This window comes from Anastrepha obliqua, chromosome 6, assembly GCF_027943255.1.
Source record: "Anastrepha obliqua isolate idAnaObli1 chromosome 6, idAnaObli1_1.0, whole genome shotgun sequence".
Taxonomy (NCBI): Eukaryota; Metazoa; Arthropoda; class Insecta; order Diptera; family Tephritidae; genus Anastrepha; species Anastrepha obliqua.
The window spans coordinates 70,255,780-70,267,908 of NC_072897.1; the positions used below are offsets into that span (position 1 = coordinate 70,255,780).

A 12,129-nucleotide genomic window follows, 5' to 3' on the forward strand; every position below is an offset into this window, starting at 1 on the left:
AGACCTTTGTACTAAGATTGTTATATTATATATATAAAAAAATGTTTTTAGATTTGTATTGAATCAGGCAAACGAACTCATAATAAATAAGATGGAATTTTCTGTACAATATTGTTTAAATCGTAAAAAGTTGTGGGTTGACGCGTCACCCCAGTTGCAATTTACTTAGACCATAACAATCATTTTTCGAAATATTTCTCCTATCAGTAATTTCACGAATATAAATACACAAGTTTTACAGTGCTAGTATAGCTATGTTTTCCAGGTAAAGCCAGGTAAAGTAAATTTAGCAGACTTAAACTGAATTTAAAGAATATAGCTCTTAAGAGTCTCTTCTGAGCTGATGAATATTTTGTTACCGGTAATTAAATATACAGGCAACTGTTACGCCGTTTTGGTCAGGGCGAATCTATATGAGGTGATATGAATAGAGCGTCTGATATTTTTTTCTTTCGTCTTAAACGTTAGGGTGTCAGAAGAAAATGTTATGCCAGCACGACTGTCAGTTCTACGCTACCGGAACGCCCCGGGTTTACATCTGAATTGTCGCTCCAGCAGAATTTCCCAAACATTTATGGGGAATGCTTGTGCTGTTAGAACAGCATAACGAAGAGTCCTTCTATTGACCCCGACATACTAAACATATGTCCGGCATGTGAAGGCACCCCGCATGACACTAACCACCTTTTCACATGCCCATCAAACCTACTCATCTAACACCTCTCTCCCTCTGGATCCAACCTGTCGAAACAGCATGTTTGATGGGCCTACTTTTAGATGATACACTGACGGGGCTTCTATTACTGCTACAACAACAGGCCCATCTATTGCGATAATCTTAGAATACAAGATCGCGGATTCCGAATTTACTATAGGGAAGGGGAACTACTTGTTTGTGAAGAGGAAGAGTAGGCGAAAGCAATAAAATCTATCAAGCATACGAAATGATATATACACTCACATACACATTCGTGCTACGGCGTCATGCCCACAAAACGCGAAAATAATAGCATTTTGAGGTTTTATATTAATTTGAGCTTCACAATTTAACACGCGGCACTTCGATCTCATTAGTTTGTTTAGTTTAAATGTCACAAATCACAATACTACCAAGTCAATCACTGAATTTTCACAAAAATGCAAGCTCTCTTCCTTTTGTTGGTTTTGTATTGGTAAGAAGCTTGATGTCAGACTTTTCAAAATAGCTGAAATTAAATTAAGGGGGAAGTCTACTGTGACAAGGGGAAAAACAGGCTTATTTTCCGGATTTTATTTCTAACAAAATATTGCTCGTACATAAAATCTATTTAAACTCTTATCTTTATTATATATTTAAGTTTTTGAAAAAAAAAATTTTAAGTCAAAATATTCAAAATGGCCGCTGTGGCACTTCTGCAAGCACAGGTCCGCTTTTCTATACGGTGTACACGATATCTCGAGTTCTGATATATGAATCAGCTTAAAAATTTAATTATATATTCTCTGTAATAGTGTCTCTCGTCTGACATAGGATTTTTTTGATATCGTTATTTGTTAAATTGTTATAAACAATAGTAACATCAATTTTAGGCAAAAAACAAAAAAAAAAGAAAAAAATTTCAAGAATTTTTTTTTCAACGCCAAAATTTTTTATTGACATAATCCTACGTCAGACGAGAGTCAATACTATGTATATGATAACAATATTTTGTTTTTTTGTTTTAGATCACCGAAACGTAAGATTTCATGTACACCGTTTAGGCACCTAAGAAAAGCGGACCTGCGCTTGCAGAAGTGCCACAGCGGCCATTTTGAAAATTTTGACTTGAACTTTTTTTTTCAAAAACTTAAATATATAATAAAGATAAGAGTTTAAATAGATTTTATGTACGAGCAATATTTTGTTAGAAATAAAATCCGGAAAATAAGCCTGTTTTTTCCCTTGTCACAGTAGACTTCCCCCTTAACTGTTTTGGGAAGATGATATCTTCAGTATTCTTTTATCGCGACATTATAATCCCCTGGACACAGACGGAAAAAAAATCCAAACAATCGGTTGAAATTTCCACAGATTGATGCGTGTGGAGGCCGCCGTAGCCGAATGGGTTGGTGCGTGATTACCATTCGGAATGCAGAGAGAGAACGTAGGTTCGAGTGTCGGTGAAACAACAAGTTAAGAAAAACATTTTTCTAATAGCGGTCGCCCCTCGGCAGACAATGGTAAACCTCCGAGTTTATTTCTGCTATGAAAAACCTTCTCATAAACATATTTGCCGTTCGGAGTCGGCTTGAAACTGTAGGTCCCTCCATTTGTGGAACAACATCAAGACGCACACCACAAATAGGAGGAGGAGCTCGGCCAAACACCCAAAAAGGGTGCACGCGCCAAATTGTATACAGTGCTGGACTTAAGTATAGGCACAATCCGCTTTATAAAAAGAACTGCAGTTTTATTTGTATTCAGAAAAACGATATATTTATGTATTTATTTTTTTTTTTTATTTATTTATTACGGTCTTATAGACCTAGGTATTATTGGCAAAATTACATTAAAACTACTAAAAGATATAAAGTATATACTGAACAAACTTCAAGTATATAAGGTGGGTATTATTGGCACAATAAATTTCAATTATATATTTCTAACTATCTAAATGCTATGGAAAGCTTAGAATACTCATATAAAAGTTTCTTAAATATTTCTGGACTCTCACAGTTTTTTAAGTGTACAGGTAATTCATTATATGCTCTAACTCCTCTACAGTATAAGCTCCTCCTGTCCAATTCATTTCTGGCTATTGGGACGTGAAAATTATTTCTGTTCCTTGTTTGGTAGTTGTGAATTTCACTGTTGTATATCATTCTATTACTTAGATATCCAGGTAGATTGCCTAATTTTATATTATGTATGAATTTCAAAGTGTAGTATGTCACTAGTTGTTTCACACTGAGCCAATTCAATTCTCTGAGCATTTCTAGAATTGGCGTGTCGTATCGTTTTCTTAAAATAAAACGCATCGCTTTATTTTGTTTCTTTTGTAGATTCGAGATTTGAGTGTCGGTGAACGTAAATAGAATTGTCGGACAGTAAATGAAGTGAGGCTCAATCATTGATCTATACACCATAATTTTGTATTTCTTGCTGATAAATTTACATGAGCGGAACATAGTACCTATCTTTTTACCTAGTTTCGCCTCTGTATATTTCAAGTGCTCATCGAATTTTAGCTTATCATCAATTATTATTCCCAAATACTTTATTTTATCAACTCTTTGCAAGGGATTATTTGCAATATTCAGCGTTATAATGTCTGGATCCACTGTTCTTCTTGTCATCAGCATATATTTTGTCTTATCGATGTTAATTTTCAGTTTGTTACGGCACAGCCATATGTATATCATATTTAAATCTGTTTGCACTTTAGATATAGCTTCTTCCATTGTTGGAGCACTCAGAGTTAATAAGGCATCATCCGCGAATAGACGAATTTTACAAAATTTTAGGTATTTAATAACATCATTGATGTATACTATGAATAATATTGGTGTAATCCTATTGGAACATCTATTTCTGAAGAGACCGCATCTCCTATTATCGTTTTTTGTCTTCTACCGCTTAGATAACTTTCAAACCAATTTAAAGATTGGTTTTGTACGCCAACATTGTGTAGCTTCTTTATTAAATTGTCTCTGTCTACGGTTTCAAAAGCTCTTTTCAAGTCTAAAAAAACTGATATTGTGATCTCCTTCTTTGACAAATTTTCTTTCCACTCTGTAATTACCAAGTTTATTGCCGATTCACACGAGTGCTTAGATCTAAACCCAGATTGTTCCTGTATTATAATTTGATGGTCATCAAGATACTGTAGCAGTTGGTCTTTGGCTATTGTTTCAATTATTTTTTCATCACATTGCAATGTGTTTATAGGACGCTTCATTTCATTTTGTACTTTTTCGCTCTCTTTTCCAATTTTTTCCGTTCTAATTTTTACCTCTTCTATCATTTCATATAAACTCTTAACTTCACCAATTTTCTTCTCGAATAACTCTTGAGATTTTTCCATCATCAACATGCGCTGAGCGTAACGAACTTCAATGGCCTCTAATAGTAGTTTTAACTCATCTTGGCTATTTTTTATTACTCCATTAAATTCATTTTTATACTCATTCAAAATCGAGTTGTTCTTTTTAACACTCATATGCATGTCTTGTAATACAAGATCAACATTTTGAACATAGGTAATGCACTCATCACACATAAAACGAATCATATTATTCTCTCCCAAAATTTTTGTGCTGTATTTATCCACTCCTGAGCAGGTTTTGCTTTCATGGTAATTTTTGCCACATACACCTTCACATCTAATACCGCTTTCTCCTCTAATCGAGGATTTGCATTTAGCGCACACACTCATCTCGCTATATATATATATACAGTGGTTCAAACGCCTAATCGTACATGCAGAGGGCTCATCTTAAATATTAGTTTTAAAAGAGAAAATTTGTTTAATTTAAAATAATATACACTCATTTTATTTAATAATAACTTAATTTATTTCGTCATATACAAAAGTTTTAAGTTTTCACAACATTTTCTTAAAAAAAAAACAAAAACAAACAAAACAAAAGAAATTCATGTCCAAACGAATAATCGTACATAAGTAGACGTCGACTGGATACAGTTAGCCTATAAGCATTTTTTTCAAATTGTGTTTTGCACTGGACTATAAATAAATACTTATTTAGTTATCCAGATTGCTTTAAGTGATAAACTTAATCGGTACGTAATGGCACCTTCAGAAAAACAGACAACGGTAGAAGAACGAAAATTAATAATTAAATTGCACGAATCCGGAAAAACTTTTAGGGAAATCGCAGTTTTAGTAATAGAGCTCATTCTACCGTGCAATATATCATTAAAAGATATAAAAATGACCTCTCTATTGTAAATAAAAGTCGTGTTGGCCAAGGCAAGAAGCGCGATGAACGTTTGATTTTAAGGGAAGTGAAAAAAATTCTTTTGTAACAGCAGTAGAAATTAACAGAACATTAAAAAAAGACTGATAAGATAGTTTGTGATGAGACAATCCGAAATGTTTTGAAAAGAAACAATTATCATGGCAAAATAGCACGAAAAAAGCCATACATAAGTCCTAAAAACAAAAACGCTCGCATGAAATTTGCTACAGACTATATTACAAAATATATTAACTTCTGGAAAACGGTAAAAACAAAATAAAATTTAAATTATTGGCACTAAATTTCTTTTTTGACAGGTATTATTCACAGACGAAAGTAAATTTAATTTAAAAGGGTCCGATGGGAAGTGCTACGTATGACGAAAACCCAATGCAGAATTTGATTGTAAAAATACAAAGCCTACTGTGAAACACGGTGGTGGATCAGTGATGGTGTGGGGGTGTATTTCGAGTTGAGGTGTTGGAAATATTGAATTTATTGAAGGCAATATGGATAAATACAAGTATTTAGATATTTTAAAAAATAATGTGAAGCAAATTGCCGAGCGTTTGGGGATAATAGACAATTTTGCTTTCTACCAGGACAACGATCCGAAACATACATCAATGGTTGCGAGGATGTGGCTTATTTATAATTGTCCAAAACTACTCCAAACCCCCGCACAATCACCTGATCCTAACATAATTGAGCATGTATGGGAGGAATTGTCTAAAAGATTAAAGAACAAAGTCTTTCGAAATGTTAATGAGTTAAAAGAAACTCTACGAACTGAGTGGTATAATATTTCACCAGAAGTATGTAAAAACTTAGTATAATCGGTGCCAAAACGTTTGATTGCTGTGCTTAAAGCTAAAGGACTCTCTACTAAGTATTAATTTTAAAAATATTTAGTTTGAGAGCATAAATTCAGTATTGTACGATTATTCGTTTGGACATGAATTTCTTTTGTTTTATTTGTTTTTGTTTTTTTTTAAGAAAATGTTGTGAAAACTTAAAACTTTTGTATATGACGAAATAAATTAAGTTATTATGAAATAAAATCAGTGTATATTATTTTAAATTAAACAAATTTTCTCTTTTAAAACTAATATTTAAGATGAGCTCTCTGCATGTACGATTAGACGTTTGAACCACTGTATATATATATATATATAAAGCGAGATATAGGAAATATTTATTAAGAATTTTACAGATTTCGATTTGTGGTTCAGTTCAGTTTTGTTGTTTTACCCTCGCAGTTCACTTTTTAACAATTAATAATTGCTTATTTAGTTTTTAAATAAAAGAATACGGTGCGACTATTAAACACGTCTGTACTCTCTCAACCTGTGAAATTGTTTGGGGTATATTATAGGTGTAGAGCTTATACATTAAAAAATAGCTATGAAAACTAAATACATTTTCTTTGCAAATAAAGTTCAAAAATAAAAAAATTAAAATTCATTCAATATTTTACTGGACAAAAGTATAGGCACAACTACTTAAACGATAACCAAAATGCGTTGAAATTTTAATTTAATATTTGGTTGGTAACCCTTTCTGTTTTATGACGGCCTTAAGTCTATTTGGCATTGAGTGGACAAGTTTTTTTGTTACATTTTCGCCAATATTTAGCCACTCTTCCATTAAAGCTGCTTTTAGCTCAACCTTATATGAAATTGTGCGTTTTCGAATTCTTCTCTCCAATTCCTCCCACAAATGTTCTATCGGATTTAAGTCTGGTGACTGCGGGGGGTGTGGTAAGACGTGTGAAACGTTATAAGCGAGCCACATCTTGACGTCATGGGCTGTATGCTTCCGGTCGTTGTCATGTTGAAATGTGAACGACCCGGGTAAGTTCAGTTTTTCAGCGCTTTTCTTCACATTTTCCTTTAAGATGTTTAAGTAAACTGTCTTGTCCATAATCTCATTAATGAAAACAAGCTCTCCCACACCCGCAGATGACATACAGCCCCATACCAACATCCCCCCACCACCATACTTAACCGTTGGCAAAAGATTTCGAGATTCCATTGCAGTGTTACGTTTTCGCCATACCCTTGTGTGTTCATCAGGCCGGAAAATGTTGAACTTGCTTTCATCAAAAAACAATACTTGATCCCAGAAATCGCTTGGCTTGTTTTCAAACTCTTTGGCATACTCCAATCGCTTCTTCTGATTGATGGCAGATGTCAAGGGCTTTCGTCTAGCCACACGAGAGTTATAACCAGCCTCATGCAACACTCTTTGTACAGTTTTAAAGTGTACATCTTTGCTAATTTCTGCCTTTACCTCTGCAGCAACCTGTGAAGATGTAATTTTTGGATCACGTTTCACTTTTCGTATGACCTGAGCACGTTCTCTCTCTGTTAATTTGCGCGGACGACCACAGCGACTTGCACTTTCAAAGTTTGTTTCACCTTTGAAGCGATTTACAATGGTCCGTATGGGAAAACGACTACGATCCATTAATTCCCCGATCTCTGCAAACGATTTTCCTTGGCTATGCAAGTGTAAAATGATTTCACGCTCCGATACTGTTGTTTCAGTTTTTTTTGGGGTCATTATAAAGAGTTTACAAACAAAATAATTATTTTCAAAAATATTATCAACTTTTCGCTTGTTTGAATCAATAAAAAATAATAACGGTACACATAGGAATGTGCTGAATATAAAAAAGTGTTGCCAGATAATTGAAACAGATACTGAAACAGACGCGCACAAAAAATTATGCAAGTAGTTGTACCTATACTTTTGTCCAGAAAAATATCGAATTAATTTTAATTTTTTTATTTTTGAACTTTATTTGCAAAGAAAATGTATTTAGTTTTCATAGCTATTTTTTAATGTATAAACTCTACACCTATAATATACCTACAAAATAAATATATCGTTTTTCTGAATACAAATAAAACTGCAGTTCCTTTTATAAAGCGGATTGTTCCTATACTTAAGTCCAGCACTGTATATATAAGTTAACCCAAACCAAGTTAACGAACTCTTTGCTTCTTATATTCTTTTTAATAAAATTGCTTACTCAATTTTCATATTGATTTCTGCAATAATGCAAGTATTATAAAGTTGCTTATTTAAGTTCCTAGAATTAAGTCTCGCCACAATTTTTATTAATATAAATTAAGTAGTTTACTTGTTTAAGCGGCTTTTTTGGTTTTGGAAGTAAGTGAATAAAGTGCGGTCAGTTGGACCGGTAATAAAAAAATTTATTTTTTTAGAACTTATATTTTACAAGTTCTTAACTTATATATGTATGCGTGTGGCGCAGCTAGCAAACCGATCCAAAATTGACAAAATATTTTTGACAACTTGCAATTGTTGCATATGTGTTGCGAAGTTGACGATTTTTCACATGTTTATAAGCAAATAAATGACAACATTAAGTAGTCCTGCACCTAAATTGATCGCATTTTTTCCCCTCTCTTCTTTTCATGCACAAATAAATACCATACATTATAAAATTTTTTTTTTCGCATTCCATGTTTACTCATCGACGATAAGGGTGAAACTAAAATTGTCAACAAATGCACACGTGTGTAGCAAAGTGAGTTTGAACAGATTGTTTGGATTTGTTTTCCGTCTGTGCGCAGCTTTAGCGGTATATTACGTTGTACCGAGAACAGCTGGCATTTACTTACTTTTCGAAAATAAAAAGAATTTCAGTTAAGGGGTTAGGTGGGTTACAGAGGTTCAAAAAAAGGGTATTTTTACTATTTTTTTTTTAATATATACAATCATATATTTTATTTAAACAATTCAGCATATCAAAGATACATATTTAAACAGTATTTTGTGAAATTTTTATTTAAAAATTCCGAAAACTCAGCCGTTGGTACCTCATCTCCCTTAACGTCTCACAAAAAAATGCTCTTGCCGTGGACAGCATAACTCATTATTGGTTCATTTAAAATCAAAAAACCAAAAATATTTCGTTAGTACATGGATAAATCTCGTTACTGGACGAAGGAAAAAAAAATAAAATTTAATTTGAATTTTTGACAGACTTTGAACAAAAAAACACATTTTTTGGTCAAATTTTCGTCATGTGTTGGCTCGAAAAAATTAGTTGTAATAAAAATAAAAAAAAATCCTTCGTTCACTAACTTGATAATGTTATTCCAAAGATGTGTGCAAAATTTGAACAAAATCGCTTCATAACTTTTCGAGAAATCGTGTCCACCGACTTAAAAAATCGAGTTTTGAGATAAACGCGTATACCTGCGAAACGCTGCACTGACATGGCCTGATGGGCGGAACTTCTGAAGGGTCTATCTCGTAGAATTTTACTCGGATCAATTTGAAATTTTAGGAGAATATTTTAAACATATTATACTATTTAATAAGACAAAAAAAAAAAAATCGATTTTTTGAAATTTTCAAACCCACCTAACCCCTTAAGACAATTCAAAATATTTGTTTAAGTTTATACATTATCATAATGTCAAGTACATGGCTTTTGTTGTTGCTAATTTATGAAGATAAAAAAAAACATCTGCGAGACGGTAATTGTGACATATTCGGGACAGTAGTGATCCTTTTAATTTACCCAGGAACATGGACTTTTCCGTAAAAGCAGTATTTTAGTTTTACTGCTTGATTGACTCTTACATCTTGGCTTCACTGTTTTGCAGCAGCAACTTATTTACTGCATTGGCTGCAAAAATATCCCGCAGTATGGACTCTGCTTGTATTAACTATGTGTATTTACGAATAAACTTCACCTATATACAACATTTTCTCAAGTTGAAAGAAGCATGCAAACTGCTAATTGAGCACAGACTGTGCATTTCCTTTTTTTGGAAAAAAAGGATTAACCCAGAATTTCGGTGTCCGTTTTCCTCTTCGTTGTATACATCAAACAATGCTTTCAAACACTCAAGAGCTCGGGCACAATGTATATTATTTTCGAAATGACGATAACATAACATAACAATGCCCAGACTTAAAATATTGGCATCGCATTCAATCGAATTAAAATCAGAGTTGTTTCCGAGTTTATTTTCACCACAGAACGAAATTGTTTATGCCGGTTTTATATTATACCAGTGCACCAGATTTGTGGTATTAGAAGTTGTAACCATTTTCGGCAACTAAAATTTATTAAGATTTATATGATAAATTATTCCACTTTTTCTTAACACGCAAAAATTACCCGAAATTGTGAACATGCTAGAAAAAGATTAATATATAATCTGGTAAACTTTAACGTAAAATGTAGGCATACAAATTTTGACGCCAATTTCTTAATTACATAAAATTCTGAAAACTAAAGTATTGAACTTCGGTATTTTCGAAGTGTTTTAATTTAATAAACTTTGAACGGTTAAAAGCACTATTTTCCCCCCTTTCGTACTGAGTCTCAGAATGCGTCTATTTGTCCTCGCATAAGCTTTTCTTTTAACTAATTTTGTTTGTAACCCGCTGAGCATCAACAAGATTCAGATGGAGACAGCTCTTAACTGTGGAACAAGTATATTTTGATGCTTTTATGCCGCCTCCAATTCAGTTCGCAGATGTTTTAGTCGCAAAAACTTAATCAAAGATTTGTCATTCTCTGGTAGAAAAATCTCTTGAAGATTCAAAAACATAAATTAATTGAATTTGAAAAAAAAAAAAAAAATAATCAAGTTTATTTGCAATTAATAATATAGATGAATTTTACTTAGAAAGTTTACCAAAGTAACGGCGACGTCACGAAAAACGGGCGTTGCTAAGATTTGTTTCATGACACGTGTATACGAGTTACTGTACGTTATAAAGTTTGTGAAGACAAAAAAATAATATTAATGTATATGCTACTTGATGGGACGAACAAATTCTACAATTATTAGATTTTGCACATATGTATAGATTTTATTCAAACCCGTATCTATGGTATTTTATAAAATTCTATTTTTTATTTCCGGAACCGACGTTTATATCGTGAAAAATCTCCGTCCTTTATACAGTTGAAAATTTTATTGCAATATAGAAACATATTTGCATTCTACCAAAACCTGTATATTTATAACTAATGAAAATTGGCTTACAAAATATCGAACTTGTGTAGAATTTCGGCATAAGTAACATATATACATATGTTGCATTATCAGCAACTAACATTGCGCCTTGCCCCGCAACCACCCAATAAGAAAGGCGTGGAACAGAAAAGGTCTTATGTTTGCTTTTCATTCTTCAAGTGCGCTAAAAAACTTAAACTATTGTCACAAAAATTATTTGAGGCTGTGGTGCAGAATCTAACTAACACTTTCCTTCGTTTCTTGAAATCAAAATCTTTTAAAGCAAATAATGCATGACACTTACACAAGGATTTTTAGCTCGAAACTTTGTGGAAAGAATATATACAAAACTTTAAATTCTTTTTATGTAAAACAACTTTAGAATTCCATTGCCTCCGTGGTTTCATGCGAAGTTACCACAACTACTGATTCGTGGAAACAAGCAAAAAGTATCGATATAGTATGGTATCGATGCATAAAAGTATCACATGTATCACAAACTTTAACACTATATAATAATACGTTCACATATGCATTAATCATCTATAAAACCACCAAATTAATCTACCCGTTCACATATGATAGATTACCTGCAACATTGGGGGATTCTGCTGTTTCCGTGGCGCCGCAATCTTATGGCGGATTCTTATAGAACTCGACAAAAGAAAACGAATTCAGTGAGTAAAATTTTTTGATACCTCGCTTAGTTTTCGAGATATTGAATAAAAATACTGTGGATTGCGTAGCCGGAGTTGGACTGATGAGGGTTATTTTTTTGAAGCGCGGCCGAAGGCCGCCCACGCGAAAAGGAGTTCTACTGTGGGTTGCGTAGCCGGAGTTGGACTGATGAGGGTTATTTTTTTGAAGCGCGGCCGAAGGCGGCCCACGCGAAAAGAAGTACTACGCAAAAATACGGTGGATTGCGTAGCCGGAGTCGGACTGATGAGGGTTATTTTTTTGAAACGCGGGATATCGAAAAATTTTACTCCTATATTTTGTCTTATCTCGCCGAATTTTATCGAAACTGAATAAAAAATTATTATTATTTATTATTTCTTTTTTTGTTAATATTTCGAAAACTAAGCGAGATATCAAAAAATTTTACTCCGTCATTTCGTTTTCTTTTGTCGAGTTCTATAAGAATCCGCCATTAAATTGCGGCGCCACGGAAACAGCA

General features: G+C 33.2%; 1 protein-coding gene across 2 annotated transcripts in view; it reads right to left on the bottom strand.

The window, feature by feature from the left end:
• The window catches only part of LOC129249817 (TBC1 domain family member 10B-like), a 151,991-nt gene extending 140,612 nt beyond the window's left edge, over nt 1-11,379 (bottom strand). For both annotated transcript variants that reach the window (XM_054889478.1, XM_054889475.1), the window contains exon 1: nt 11,257-11,379. The gene's annotated coding sequence lies outside the window, so the exon portion shown is untranslated. The remainder of the gene's footprint in view (nt 1-11,256) is intronic.
• Between the last annotated feature and the right edge of the window lie 750 nt (nt 11,380-12,129).